The sequence below is a fragment of the Larus michahellis genome, chromosome 15 (assembly GCF_964199755.1).
Source record: "Larus michahellis chromosome 15, bLarMic1.1, whole genome shotgun sequence".
Classification (NCBI taxonomy): domain Eukaryota; kingdom Metazoa; phylum Chordata; class Aves; order Charadriiformes; family Laridae; genus Larus; species Larus michahellis.
The window spans coordinates 8,945,597-8,959,486 of NC_133910.1; positions in this window are offsets into that span (position 1 = coordinate 8,945,597).

A 13,890-nucleotide genomic window follows, 5' to 3' on the forward strand; every position below is an offset into this window, starting at 1 on the left:
TTGAAAAGTCTCCTCCTTCCTCCTAAGTGAGAACCGGATGAAAAAGCATGGAAGCAGGGTAAGTAAAGAACTGAGGTTTTTTTGAAATCCTTAAGGGAAAGCCCACAGAAGATACACCTGGAGCTGCACGGGTGTGCAGAGATTCCATGGGAGGAGTCGCTCCCGCGCGTGCTCTGGGGTGGGACCCTCAGCCCTGGCCTGAAGCTGAGACCTCTCGGCCCCCCAGCAGCCCTCTGGCCTGGCCAGTGGCTTGCACGAGCCGAGCCATGCTGGTGTTGGTGCTGCAGAGCTGGTGGCTGGGCCTTCCCGCGCCGCAGAGTGACATGAATTAGCGTATGACAGTGACAGAAAATGGAAAAGAATGGCCCCGCAAATGCAGTTACAAGAGAAAGGCAAATTGATTTAGTGGACATATGAGTATTTTTGAGAGAGAAAGCAAGAGAGCTGCCTGACATATTCCAAGATACCCTACGATTGCTTCTCTTAAGGAGATGTCATTCAGATTTTCCTGAACTAGCCTTTAAATTACAGTTCTATAAATAGATAGGACACTGGCAGTATTTACAGTATGAGCATCAGGTGAAAAACTACAGCTTCTGCAGCGTCTGCTCATCTCACCTTGTATCTGCCCTGCTGGAGGTTAACTCTTATTTCCATGTTAATGCCGTCTCAATCCCAATGACTGCCATTTGTCAAATTAACATTCATTTCAACAACCCAAAAGTGAGAGCTTTTAAACATTAATTCACAACTATGAGCTCTTCTCAGCACATTATTATGTTACTGTGATGAAACAAACTGCCTATGGAAAGATATAGATCCTACTGGAAATGTTGGCACTGCAGAGGAGAGAGGAAGCCCATTACGGAGGCAGAGCTAATGCGGGCTCCCGTGGCGAGGGCAGAGGCGCCGGCGCTGGCAGAGGTGGAAATAAGCGCAGCCGGGAGCCGCGGAGCTGCTGCTGCGGCGGGCGCTGCTCCAGCGGGGCGTCCCCGGGCCTCCCGCGCGGGTCCCTGCGAGGCGCGAGGTCCAGAGCCCCCCGCCCCAGTCTGGGAACGCAGCATTGCCACGCTCGAGGGCTTCCTCTCCGTCCTGCACTGCGTTCCCGGGAAGCGGCTTGCTGAGCACCGGTCCTGCAGCTACGCTAGCATGAGTATTTCCAAGGCAAGAGATTACCATCTGAAACATTTAAATCTGTGCTATTTTGAGTCTGCAATTATTCCAGCTCTCACGATGACTGATCAATGTGCTGTCTCCGATTAATAAGACAAATTAGGGGAAGGGCATTCCTATGACAATGGCTGACGAGAGCCGCTGCCGCCGCGTCCTGGGGCGCGTGTGGGTGCGGACAAAGGCAGGAAGCGGCACCAGCGCCCAGCATCCCTTGGGACATCCCTTGCATGGAGCCGTCCTTCTCCCAGAACACGTGCGCTTCCCTCCTGCACAGGTAGCAAAGCCCGTGGCCTCATCACTGCCCCTCTGCTGCCAGCCTTGAGGGAGGACCCACAGCACTTCCAAAAAAATGCCATGTTCAAGAGCAGCAAGGCACATACAGTTCCTGCAGCCACGCGCCCCACAGCCCCTGCTCGGAGCACCCAGCGGGTGAAGTGGGACATGCCGGACACGGAGGGAAACCTGCCACCCTTTACCTTGTGAACACGGACAGCCCCTTGCCATGTGCGGAGGCCACTGGCCGCTCCCTGTGGCCTCGGTGCTGCACGTGACGCTGGGCAGAGCTCCGTCCCCTCCATCACCCTCCTGCACATCGGGCACGGCGCGGTCCAGGCTGTCCCCAGGGGCTGGTATTGTCCCCGCTCCCACTGGCCTGCCCTGGGACCCTCCCGACACCTCATCCCTCCCATCCTGTTTTCCAGAGCATAGTTTTCGTTTTAATCGCCTGAAGAGAGGAGCTGAGCTGACGAGGCATCTCGGTGGTGCATGCCAACGGTGCAGCAGAACAGGATTTCCTCTTGCCTCTCAGAACGGAACCAGGGGCTGAGACCGGAGGGTTCACTGGGGACACTAAAGGTGCAGTTTCCCCTCCAGAACCGATCCCTGTGCCTGCTGCGGGTCCCATGGGGGTCTGCTGTGGGTGGGTGCTGCTGTGTGGGGGCACAGCCGGGCTCACCCACCAAACCCCCTCTGCAGGCGCTGCCGCGGCCCCGGCGCAGGGCTCGGAACAGGTGGAACCTCAGGCTGGCGGGAGGAAAATAAATGTGCTCAACAGGCTGGTGAGCGGCTCAGCCCAGAACCTGCTGTTTGACGCTTATTTAGGAGGCTGGGACTGGTGGGGAGGACAGGACACCAGGCAGGGCCACCAAGTGCTGCTGTCCCACGTGCCCGGAGGGTGCGGGATGCTGGCTCTGCCGGGGCAGGGGCAGGAGCTCGTCCTGCACCCGGGTGAGCTGCCACCCTCCCACCTGCCCGAAGCCGCCATGGGCATGGCAGGCACCTCGGGGCTCTCTGCCCTGCGGCACCGGGGCCAGCAGCACCCGTCCCACATCTGCTCTCCTGATTTTCCTGAGGGTCTATCCCCCCAAATAAGCAAAGACAGATACCTACAACTCAACTGCATCTAGAATAATACATGGCTCCTAACTGAATACAAGGCTGTAATTCAATCAAGATGTTCTGCTGACACTATAAACTGGGAGAGCAGCTCAAAGCAGCGTGTATAAATGCCAGCAAAACCCCGAGACTGAATTACAGCTGTACTGTTGCGCCAGACACCGTCGTGGCTCAAACACAGGGGAACAAAGTCCTCTTTGTTAAACTAATTATTTTAATACATATAAGGAAAGGACAGAAAGGACCTGTTAAATATTTACCGTTTCAGGCCTGTTCTTCATAGGACATTTTTTCGCATGTTGTTGATATAAGCTGTAATGTGCAGCAGTTAAATCTGCCTATAAAAACGGAAAGGTTTGAAGTGTGCATGACATATTTCAGGGGGACCGGGTGACTCAGGGGGTTGGTAATGGAGCACGCAGCCTTTCACCTCTGGAGCGCTGGTTTGAATCCAAAAGCCATTACCATCTGGAGGTCGTTTGGCCGCATCCCTGTTACGAGTTGGGCTGTTCTCGGTCCTAATGACCAAGCTCTCACGTGGTGAAAGGGTCCCCCGTGCTGGCACGGTGCCTGGCCATCCCGTCAGAGGGGCTCGGGAGGGCAGGGGAAGGGGCTCGAGCTCTCCCTGCTGCTTTCGGGAGCCCTGGGACAAACACTGCTGGGGACAGGAGAGGAGAGCTCATGAGACCCCCAAAACCAGTGAGTCCTCCTGACACCCGGAGGGGCCAGCTGGGGAGCACCCAAGCAGTGGTGCTGGGGCAGCAGCTCCGGTGAGCACCAGTGTCCCCGTCCCACTGCGGCTCCTGGGGAGTGGATCAGGGGAGCCCGGTGTCCCATCGGCGCAGGCCAGCATGACCAGGGGAGCTCGGCACTGAAGGAGAGTTTGGAAAACCCGTTGCCTTGGAAACGGCTGTTTGCTGCACGGAAGAGCATGCCGTGGTGCTTGGGCGCTGCTGCCCCGGCGAGGGCACCGCTGGCCGGAGGCACCCACCGCACCGGCGCCCGGCTGGAACACCCCGGGAGGGGACATGGGATGCACCCAGCCCATCTGGCGCGGGCGGCACACGGCTCCTCGGCTCGTCTGGGACACTCCGGCTGGCAGAAACACAGACCTGCAGGAAAGGTGCAGCAATGCCTGAAAGCGCTGGGGACACGTTGTTGCCCACCTGGCAGCAGACAACAGGGACCCCTGACCGCTGAGACCCCCGGCTCTGAGCTGCTCCGAGGGTCCCTCGACACCCTGTGTCCGGAGTTTGCCTGTACTCAAAGCAACAACTTGCAGAGCAGCCCCTCGGGTGCCGGGCAGCCTGGGCAGGGAGCTCACCGGGAGCTGCCAGGAGCCCAGCGCTGCTCTGTGGGGCGGCCACCGCACGCTCCTGGCCACCGAGACCCCGCGAGTGTGTCCCACCGGCAGCGGTGGCACCACAGCCTCCTGGTGACATATCCTGATGGTTGACCCTCTCCAAGAAGATTAATGGAAAGCGTCTGCCTCCGATGGTGCTGCCGATTCAGTCTGTCTGGCTGCTAAGAAAATGAGACCTCTGTCCCCAGCCCACCGCGGGGAAAAGGCTTCATCCGCGCCCCAAAAGGGACAGAGGCTGCTCGGGGTGGGGCTTTTCCTAAGGAGAGCTCAAATTCTGTAGATCTCAGCAAAAACTGTGGGAAGAACTCAGATACGCAGAAAGCACTGATTTTCCACGTGGATGCATTGCCATTAGCCCTGCCCATTAATTAGAATAATGCTAATTGTTATGATAATGATGATTATATACACTACTTCATATTTACTGAGATTGGAAATATTTCAAACAAACCCTTGCAGAAGCTGCGTGCTTTTATCAAAGCCAGTAACGTCTTAGATAACATTTTTAAATGCCAAATTTTCTATGAAAACGTATATTTATATCAACAAAATTAAATTTCAGCTTAAGCTTCTTATTATAAATAAAAGAAAATAAGTCAATAAAACAATAAATATCTAACTGAATGAAGCAGAAATTATATCCAATTATATTTTCTTTAAAACCCAATTTATCTGCCAATATTTTCTTTAAATGCTCATGTTACTTTTTCACTTACTAACAATAAATGCCTGGATGCATTTCAAAGTGGTGCCTTTTCTATTATTTCATTTCCTGGAGTCCTCGGCTTGAAAGGACATTAATAGCACACTATAAATAAAAAAAAAAAAAGTTACTTAAGGATTTACAGCTGAGGATTTCTATGGAAACAAACCGAAGAGGGGAGTTTGCATCAGTGTGGGGGTGGTGGATGGAAACAAAGAGCACACACTGAAAATAGAAAAGAAAGTTCAGCTGCCACATGGCAACCCGGGGGCCTCCTACCTGCGCCCGGGCTTTGCGTCCCGGGGGGTCACCCGGGGCGGTGGGGTCGGGGTACCCAAGGGAGGGGGCGCCCTCCTGGCGTGCCGTGGGGCTGCTCTGGCACAGGGACACCCGCGGGAGTGGGGACGGTTTGGGGTGCTGGGAGGGAGCTGCTGCTGGGGCCCCTGCCTCTGCCTGAGACAAGAGTCACGGTAAGGCCACAGGGGCGATCCTGCCCGCTGGGATGCTGCGGGTCAGTGGGACACCACAGGACACCACGGGACACCGGGATGCAGCAGGCTTGGAGCATCTTTGCCCTCCCTGCCCATGTCCCGTGCTCTGAGCGTCTGAGCATCAGCCGGCGGTGAGGAACGACTCCATCACCAGCCCTCTTGCAAATGGGAAGCGGATTTCCAAGTGAGAGGGACCAAAATGACTTGCATAACATAGGAAACAATTCAACAATCAAAAAATCTTTCACCACTTAATAGGATTTTATAAATTGAATTATCTCTTTAAGCGCTGACAGTCCTAGCCTATCAATCAATTAAGGGATGCCAGGCTCGAGCCTACAGCCTCACTTGGTGGGAGCGCGCTGCTCTCGCTGTGCTGCTCTGGAGGCACCTCGCTCTTTGGACAGCCCCCAGACCCCCAAGAAGGCCAGGCAGTGCCGGGGGTGGGGGGCTCCCTCCGCCCGTGGCAACGGTCCCTGGGACAGCACAGCCTCCCGATTGGGGCCACGTCTGGGACACATGGTGAGAGGCAGCACCCAGGGCCTCATCGGAAGACACGGGGTCAGCCAGGCCCCTGCCCGGCGTTGGCACCCCACAAACAGATGAGCACATCGCATGCAAGGGGGGCACGAGCAGAGGCCGCAGCCTCCGACCCCCAGCCCGGGCACCTGCCCCGCACGCTGCAGGCTGCCGGCCAGCGAGGCTCTTCTCTGAAGGGCACGGAAATGGGCTCTTCTCTCCAGCACAAGCTGCAAACCCAGTGCCCCACAACACTGCTGACTGGGGTGTTTCCACCACATGATGACGTCTGAACTCGAGTTTTTTTTTCCACTGTCCTTGCTCATGGCCAGCCCCAGCACGTGTGGTGTTTCACTGCTGAATTACGAGCTGCAAAAAAGGATGAAGGAGCTTGTAAAGAAACATGTTTTCCAGCCTTAATTATTCGTTCTGGATATGTTTTGCAGCTAAAATGTCCTGTCGGTTCTTTATAACTTGCACTCGCGGCAGCTGCTGGGCAGTGGGCACGGCACATCTGTGAGGTCGGGCGAAGGGGGCCGAATCCAGCTCTCTCCTTCCTGGAGCCAGACAAACCCAGGGACGGGCAGAGGCCCTGGGTGACCTCTTTGTCACAAGTACAGTCTTTTTTGGTAACTTTCATTCAGGTTCCTGCAATTTGCCTCTCCGCACTAAGTGCGTATTAATGCAGTAGGTGAAGCTTGCATTATTGATGGCATGTAGGACCAGGTGTTCACAGACGAAAGGTTAGTTTATTAATCCACTGGGAGACCTTATGAAAAACAAATTCAGGTAAACAACATATTTTTCTTGACTGCTTTTCAAGATTTAAGGCAGGGATCCTGTTCTCTGAGCCTCTTTGACGCATTTCCATTGCACTCTGTTATTACATTCTTCAAAAAAGAGAGATTGCTTCTCGTGCCACGTTCTGGGGAGGGAGAAACCTAATTGAATCTGCTGCCCGTGTGCACTGGACAGCATCTCCTTCCCAGTTATGGATGGTCTTCAGAGTTACTAAAACACACGGTCAGGCCTATTTGAAAGACATTTTTCTGCGAGGGGACCTGCAGTATCAATGCTGTACCCCCTCCTTTCTCGGCCTCGGGCAGCCTGTGCCCACCAGCCCCGGCCTCTCCAGTTTTGTGCCCACAGGACCCAGCGCTCCCGTTCCTGCAGCCGCTTCTTCTGCACCAGGAGCAAGTTTCATTGCGGCTCTTTGTCTGCCAAGCGGTGGTGGGGAAAGGGGTTTCCAAGTGAACCCTCCTGCGTGTCCCCCTCCGGCGAGGGGCTGTGGTGGTGAGGGGCTCTCGGGGCTGACACTGATGCCTCACACCCCCTGTGTCCCCGCAGTGCCACCTCCCTCCCCTCCCAGCACCGCCCCGGCACCACGGGCAGCCAGGCTTGGCAGGGCAAAGCCACCGACGCGGAGGTCACTGCTGAGACCGATGGACGCCCCGGCGCTGCCGGGAGGGACCATCTCACGCGTGGCTGCCTTGGGTCCAGCGGGAAAAAGGCGGGGGCTCGTCTGGGGAGGAATCGGGCAGCGGGGTGCGGGCACGGTGTGGGGCTGGCTCAGCCCTGCTGCCCTTTCCCTCTGCTTCTCGCTTAACCTCGGAGCATGGTGCTCCCGGTGCCCTGTGTATGACCACTGGAACTTGATTAAGCACTGAACTTTAATTAATTGACTGGCTTGGAGTAATAAGGTTTGCCGATTCACTTTGCCACACGAAGAAGTGAATAGTTAATTTACACGAACTGTCAGGTGTGAGGGCTGCCATGGTGCAAAGAGCCGCTCTCCTCCACCTCACCATCAAAGGTGGAGAGCACACGGGGGGCCTGCCCCCCCCGCCCAGCCCCTGTGCCCCCTCCACTGCCGACACGCATCCTGGACCCCCCCAAAAATCCCATCCCCGTGGCTGGAGATTCTGCAAGCGGGCAAAGCTGCAGCGCTCAGCACCCAGCTCCGGCTGAGCCGTCGGGGAGTCTCCTGTGCCCCGCTGGGTGCTGGGGACCCTTGGGGACCCTGCCGGCACCCCCTGGCCACCGCTCAGCCCGTGCTGCCGCTCCCGAGGGGAGAGCGCCGGCAGCAGGGCTTTGCCGTCAGTCACGCACGATTCACCGCTACTGGCATTTCCCCGCCAGCAGCCAGGGAAGCTCTCCAAATGTCAGCTTCCCATCCAGCTCAATTATTTCCACCCCGCGCCCGCGCGAATAAAGGTTACAAGGTAAATCCCCCCTGCCCAGGCGTGCCACAGTGCCGAGCCGCCGTGGCCGGCGAGGGGCCGCACATGTAGAACAGGCTTCCCGGCCACAGCGGGCTGGGAGCAGGAGGGCAGCACACCCGGAGCACGCGCCCTGCCTGTTCCTTCAGCGTGCATCTTCTGCTCTTTAAATTGATTGGCACTTTCTATTTGAGGAAAAATGAGTTCTTAAAATTGAAATACTGGTTATTGTTATGGTAATACAGCGAGGCTGCGGCAGGAGAGATTTTAAGATACAAAAAAGGTTAGTTTAAATCAAGCGACTGATAGGTGAGTCTATATAAAGTACTCAGGACTAATGAGTTCAGAGGTATCTACGTATTGGGTCTGGCCCCCTTAATGCTGCTGATTCAAGCGGTGGGTGCAGGTAATAACCAAGATAACCTGAGGCCTCCGAGATCATTATTGCTTTATCACGTTTTGTATAAAATATTTTCGGCCTCATTTAGGATGTCAGCCTCTATCAAACGTTTCCTTGCATTAAGAGCGTGACGCATCCCCGTGGCGCCGGCGTACCTGGCACCCTCGCCGTCTGCTGAGGGAGAAGCACTCGGGGCGCCCGGGAACCCTCTTCGGGGGACGAGGCGCTAAGCAGAAGATTTATGAATAATGTAACGAAAAAAGTACCAAGCCCATATTAGCACGACATAGTGACTGATTCCCAACATATGTTATTGCTTTCTCTCATCTTTACCTGAAATTAGCAATTTAGAGTCCATACCTTTATTTGGAAAATAATAGTACACACAGAATTATAAAAGTTTAATACGCTCTCAGTAAAATGAAAAATGAGTGGTTATGATATTGTCTAACACTTTCAAATGTGTTTATTAATTCATGTTTTAAATCATAAGTTTCATGCTGCAGGAGAGTCATACACAGCAATAAGCAAGTTTTAAAATATTAATGAATAAACAATATTTCTCTATTGAAATATAACATGCTTCTTTGAACAATGTACCACCGGTAATAAATCACAAGCAGCAGAAAATTGCATTTCGTATTTAATACAACTTGAACTCTGCCTTTTTATAAATGATATCTTTTTTGTTTAATTGGCGTCAGTTCAGATCTAGCAGATTGCTAATAAAATTCTGGATTTCCATATTTAATGACGCGTGCTCTTTATGCTGAATTTTACCACAAAAAACACAGCCTTTTATTATGCTAATAGATAGCGTTAATAGGTGATCTCGTATCATGAGCAACGGCCCCGTTTGCTCTCCCGAAGCCTTGCCCGGGCTTGCCGGCAGCGAGCGGCGAGGGAGGCAGCGAGCCGTCCACGGGTGCCAGGCCCTCGCTCCGCGGCACGGGGAGCAGCAGCCTCGGCGCGGGGAGCGGTGCCGGTGCCAGAGGAGCTCCCGCCATCTCCCCTTCTGCTTCCCCAAAGGCGGCAGGGCTGGATGCGCTGGGGCCGGAGCCCACTGCCGGTGTGCCTGCTCCCCTCGGGGTCTGCGCTCTTCTGGAGAAGGACACCATTGCCCCGGCAGCAGCTTTGCCAGGCGAGCAGTTGGGTGGGCAGCCTCCACGTCGGTGGGGTGGGGACACCACCAGAGATGCCCGGGAGGTGCGGCAAGGGGATGCCCCCCAGCCACTCCAGGTATCCCCCTTCTCCCAGGCTCCATCTCCAGAGGGCTGAGCGTGTCAGGGTGGCGGGAGGAGGAGGGCCCCTTCCCTGCGGGGGGCACTGGCCCGGAGGTGTGCTCCTCGGGGATGCCCGCGGGTCCCCACCGCCCCCCCAAAGGGGAGCCACCACCCACCCCAGGAAAGGTGGCTGAGGCAGGCGGGACGTGGCCACGTGTGCCACGTGCGCACCTGCGGCACCCCTATATGAGCACACACGTCTGCACCCACGTTACTAGCCACAGAGATGAATTAAATTAATTGGTTTTAATTAGCCTGTGTAAACAAGATCCTTAAATTTGTTGCCACATGAGGGTTTTGGCAGTCTCCAATAAATTAATCCTTTTTATTATATCAATGACAGGGAGATGATCAAATAGGCTTTGATATAGATTTTGGGATTTATCACCTAGTAGCACTCTGATATGCTTGAACTTTTTTTTCCTGCTGCTGCTGCTGGAGGCAAGAACGAGGCTACAAACGGCGTTTGCTTCCCAGCCTGCTCGCAGGCGGAACAAGGGATTTGGCGACAAATGGACAGGGGACGCCAGGGAAACTTTGAAGAAAAGTTTGTCGTCGAGATTTGTTGGGAAAGTAGAGTTTTCAGTGGGCAGGGTCACGCAGGGAGAGATGCGGGGGCAAGGGAGATCCTGTAACGAGGAATAGCAATTAGTGTGTCGCGTCAGCGCATCCTGCAGCCAGAGGCTGAGCTAAACCACAGCGCAGTCCCTGGCTTCCCCTCCGATGCCGGGCCATACGGTGCCTTCGCCCCGCCATCCTGCCGGCGAGCAGAGGATGGCGGAGGGGAGAGCTGGGCACTGCAGGCCCCGGGGCGCCGGAGGGCTGGGGGCTCTGAGCTGTGTCCAGCCGGAGCCGGCCATCCCTGCCGTGCGTAGCCAGGGGTTGCCAAGTGTCCCTTTGCTGGCCGACACCAGGTGCCCAGTCCTCCCCACTGCCTTCCGAGAGGCACGTGTCTGTGGATGGGGGCAGCACCCGGGGCTTTTGGGCTGCACTAAACATGGCATGGTCACTCGTACGGCCTTAGTGAGGGCTACAGGAGCCTCTCAGTTGCCATTTCATGGCAGCAGCAGCTACCCCAAGCCCTCCCGTGCTAATCCTACCGTCCCAGCCTGCGCCCATTTCTCTCAGCTCTGGCTCCCCATTAGCCTGCTCTGTGCACATCATTCCTCCCACCGCGCTGAGCCTGGAGGGAGACGGGCTTCACCGATGCTGCGGGACACCTCGGCAGGGCTGGTGTCTGCAGCAGATTTGCTCTGGCATGTCACAGCTGATTTCCCAGCTACTGCTAGGACGCAGCCCAGCACCTACGGCTCGGCTGTCAGCAAAGGTTTTAAATGCCGGCACCATCCTTTCCTGTCACCCGTTGCAGGAAGGTTGAGTGGCTTTGTATTTCAGGTGCACGGGGAAAACACATTTGGCAGCAGAGCAGGGGAGCAGCACCCACGTCCCACCTGGAAAGCCCAGGAGACCAGTTTAGCAGCCGTGCTGTCCCAGGCGTCCCCTCTCCACCACGGGCGCGATGGCCGGGAGCTGCTGCACACAAAACCTTCTCCTGCTCTCTGCCACCAAGGGAAGGATAACTGGATGGGAATTCTAATCATATATTATATTACCGTGTCATATTAGACTAATAAAATCCTAATATGATACAGGAATGGGGAGCATATCATAACTCCTCTGTGGCTAATACAATGCATGCAATAAATCACTCCCAGGGCTTATCCTTAACAATTGTATCAGTGCTTTCTGTGTCATGCTGATAACTCAGTCCCTCTGATCTAATGGTTCACTTTTCTTCACAGTCCATATGGCAGTGACATTAAAGCTAATGAAATAAAATAAAATTTGCCAATCTTTGAAGAATTCCATTCTTTAAAAAGATGTATTTTATTAACACAAACTGGAAACATCTTCAGTTACTCGGAGTTATTTTTATCACATTGGAAATACATGGCACAGATAGTGGCATCAGCATCTTACACCCAACTCGCGTGTGGTCTTTGCAAAAGACATCGCTACAGGGTAACACCGCGCCGCTCAGCCTAGCACACTTCATGCCAAGTTCGCATCGTCAGCAGAGCTGCCCCTACTGAACCAGTCCCACGGGGCGTTGATTTTGCCGTTCCCGAAGGTCACAATCTCCCTGACTCTTCCCTTCCTGGGCTGAGGTTCCTTCGTTGCATCCAAGGCCAGGTACACTGGGCTGAGAGTTTGGTGTCTGAACGCCAGGGAGAGGAGATCATCATCTGCTTTGCTTTTGGCACGTGAAGGTTTGCTTTTCTTCGTAGGGCTGGGAGGGGGCTGCAGGGCTGCTCCCGTCACTCTGCGAGTCACAAACCGGGGTGCGTTTGTCAGAGCACCAGGCACTGTTCCCACCTGGCTGCGGGGCTTCTCACGACCCCTCCTGCAGGACACCCCAGCCACCAGCAGCTCCTCAGTGCAGGTTGGACAGAGCTGGGGCTGCTCCCAAAAGTGGCTGGTCCAGCCATGCGCAGGGGGGCACCGTGTGTCTCTTCTCCAGACACCTTCATGCCAGTCACAGCCCCGAGATGCACGGTGCACCGATTGATGGTGGTGGGTGCCTTCGTCAGGACGGTGCCAGGCACAGGAGATGGCAATTCCTGGGACCTGCTGCAAATCCCCTGGCTGCTCCCGCGGTGCTCTGTGCGGGCTGGCACCTCCCAGGGCCGGCGGGAGCCACAGCCACGGAGCACGGGGCTGGTGGGCTTTGCTCCTCCACCACCATGGTGCGCAGGGCCGCAGCAGCGCCGGTTGCAGTGACACTCACTCATGTGCACCAACAGCTCCAACCCGGGCACGGGGAATCAGGGTTGCGCCACTGAGCAGTCCCACGGGCAGGAGGGCTGAGGGTCTCCTCCCCACGCCAGGGTGGTCATGCGGTGCTGCGGCAGAGGTCCCGCATGGTGGGGGGACTGCGGCCCCTGTCCAGGGTGCGTGCGCGGAGCAGGGATCCTTGCACGAGTCACTGTTCCTGCACAACACTCTGATGGCCCTTCGGGGTGCAGCTACTGGGTGAAACACAATACCATCAACAGCATGATCCTAATACTGGTGCTTGCAGTAAACCTTTCTGATGTGTGATCAAGCCTCAAGGACAAGATGTTTATTATTTGCCATGTAACCACGTGGCTGTTCTCCAATGTAAGGAAAGGCCAAATTGCACTTGTAATTCAAAGGGACCCAAAGCCTTAATGCTGTAAAGAAGCACGCTAATGATGCCCAGCGGGCGCGGGGCATGCAAGTGCGGCCCAAAGGTTGTTGATGGCCTTCCTATGAACCTCCTCAGTGTGTGACAGGTCCTTGCCTGTGGCCAGCGGAGATGTGATCAAGATGAGGGACGTCTGTGTGTTCATTACGCTGCCTACGCCTCCACTGACACACTTTACATTTAAAATACTGTTTCCATTGAGCTGGAGCATAAACACCGAGCGTGTGGACTTGGGGAGCTCCATTAGCAAATGCAAATCATTCAGTGCTTTGTCCTCCGCATACAGAAGTCTTCGGAAGTCCACGGTCCCCATCTGCCCCAACTCTCGTTAACTGATAATGAAGGCTTTGCAATGCACGTCTAGTTATTTACTTATTTGTTTAAATGCACCACCTGTAGTGAAAGAAGCAATGTTCAATTCTAAAACTGATCGAGAAGATGTGTCTGCTCCGAAACACGAGCAGAAGCAGTAACTGGTGCTCGAGGGCACGCGGGAAGTGGAGGGAGAAGAGAGCGGCCGCGGTCCTGGGGCTGAGACCGGGTAAACAAAGGTATTTTACAAAATAACCTGATACAAGAATTGTTGATAAGAAAAGCTGACCCACAATCCAATTGAATCATGCAAATAATCGTTTAGTCACCAAAACAACAGCTAAAGGCTTGAACAGCTGAGTGGAAAGGACCGGTGATGGGCAGGCGGCTCCTGGGAGCACAGGTGGCCTGGGCTCAGCCGCGCGCGGGCTGGTAGTGAGCGCTCGCCCTCCTCCTGCCTAGCTACACTAACCCGAGGAGTAAGTAGTTATATTTATCAAAGACCATTTGCTGCAAGTGATTAACGTTAATTTGATTTCCTGTGAGTCAATTTCCTTGAGATATGGTAAATAGGCTATTACCTGTTATTGACCTTTACTTTATTAAAAAGATTTAAAATTAGCATTTATATATATACGTCCTTCCAAAAAAGTTTTTTTAATAAAGAAAAATATTTTTATAATCAGATTATACTTGCTAGCTGAGGCTGTAGTTCCAAAGTTAATGTTAAATAAAGATGGTAATTAAGAGTGAATATGATGATGATTTTTAAACTCATCTAAAGGACAGTCCCCTTCCTTTGC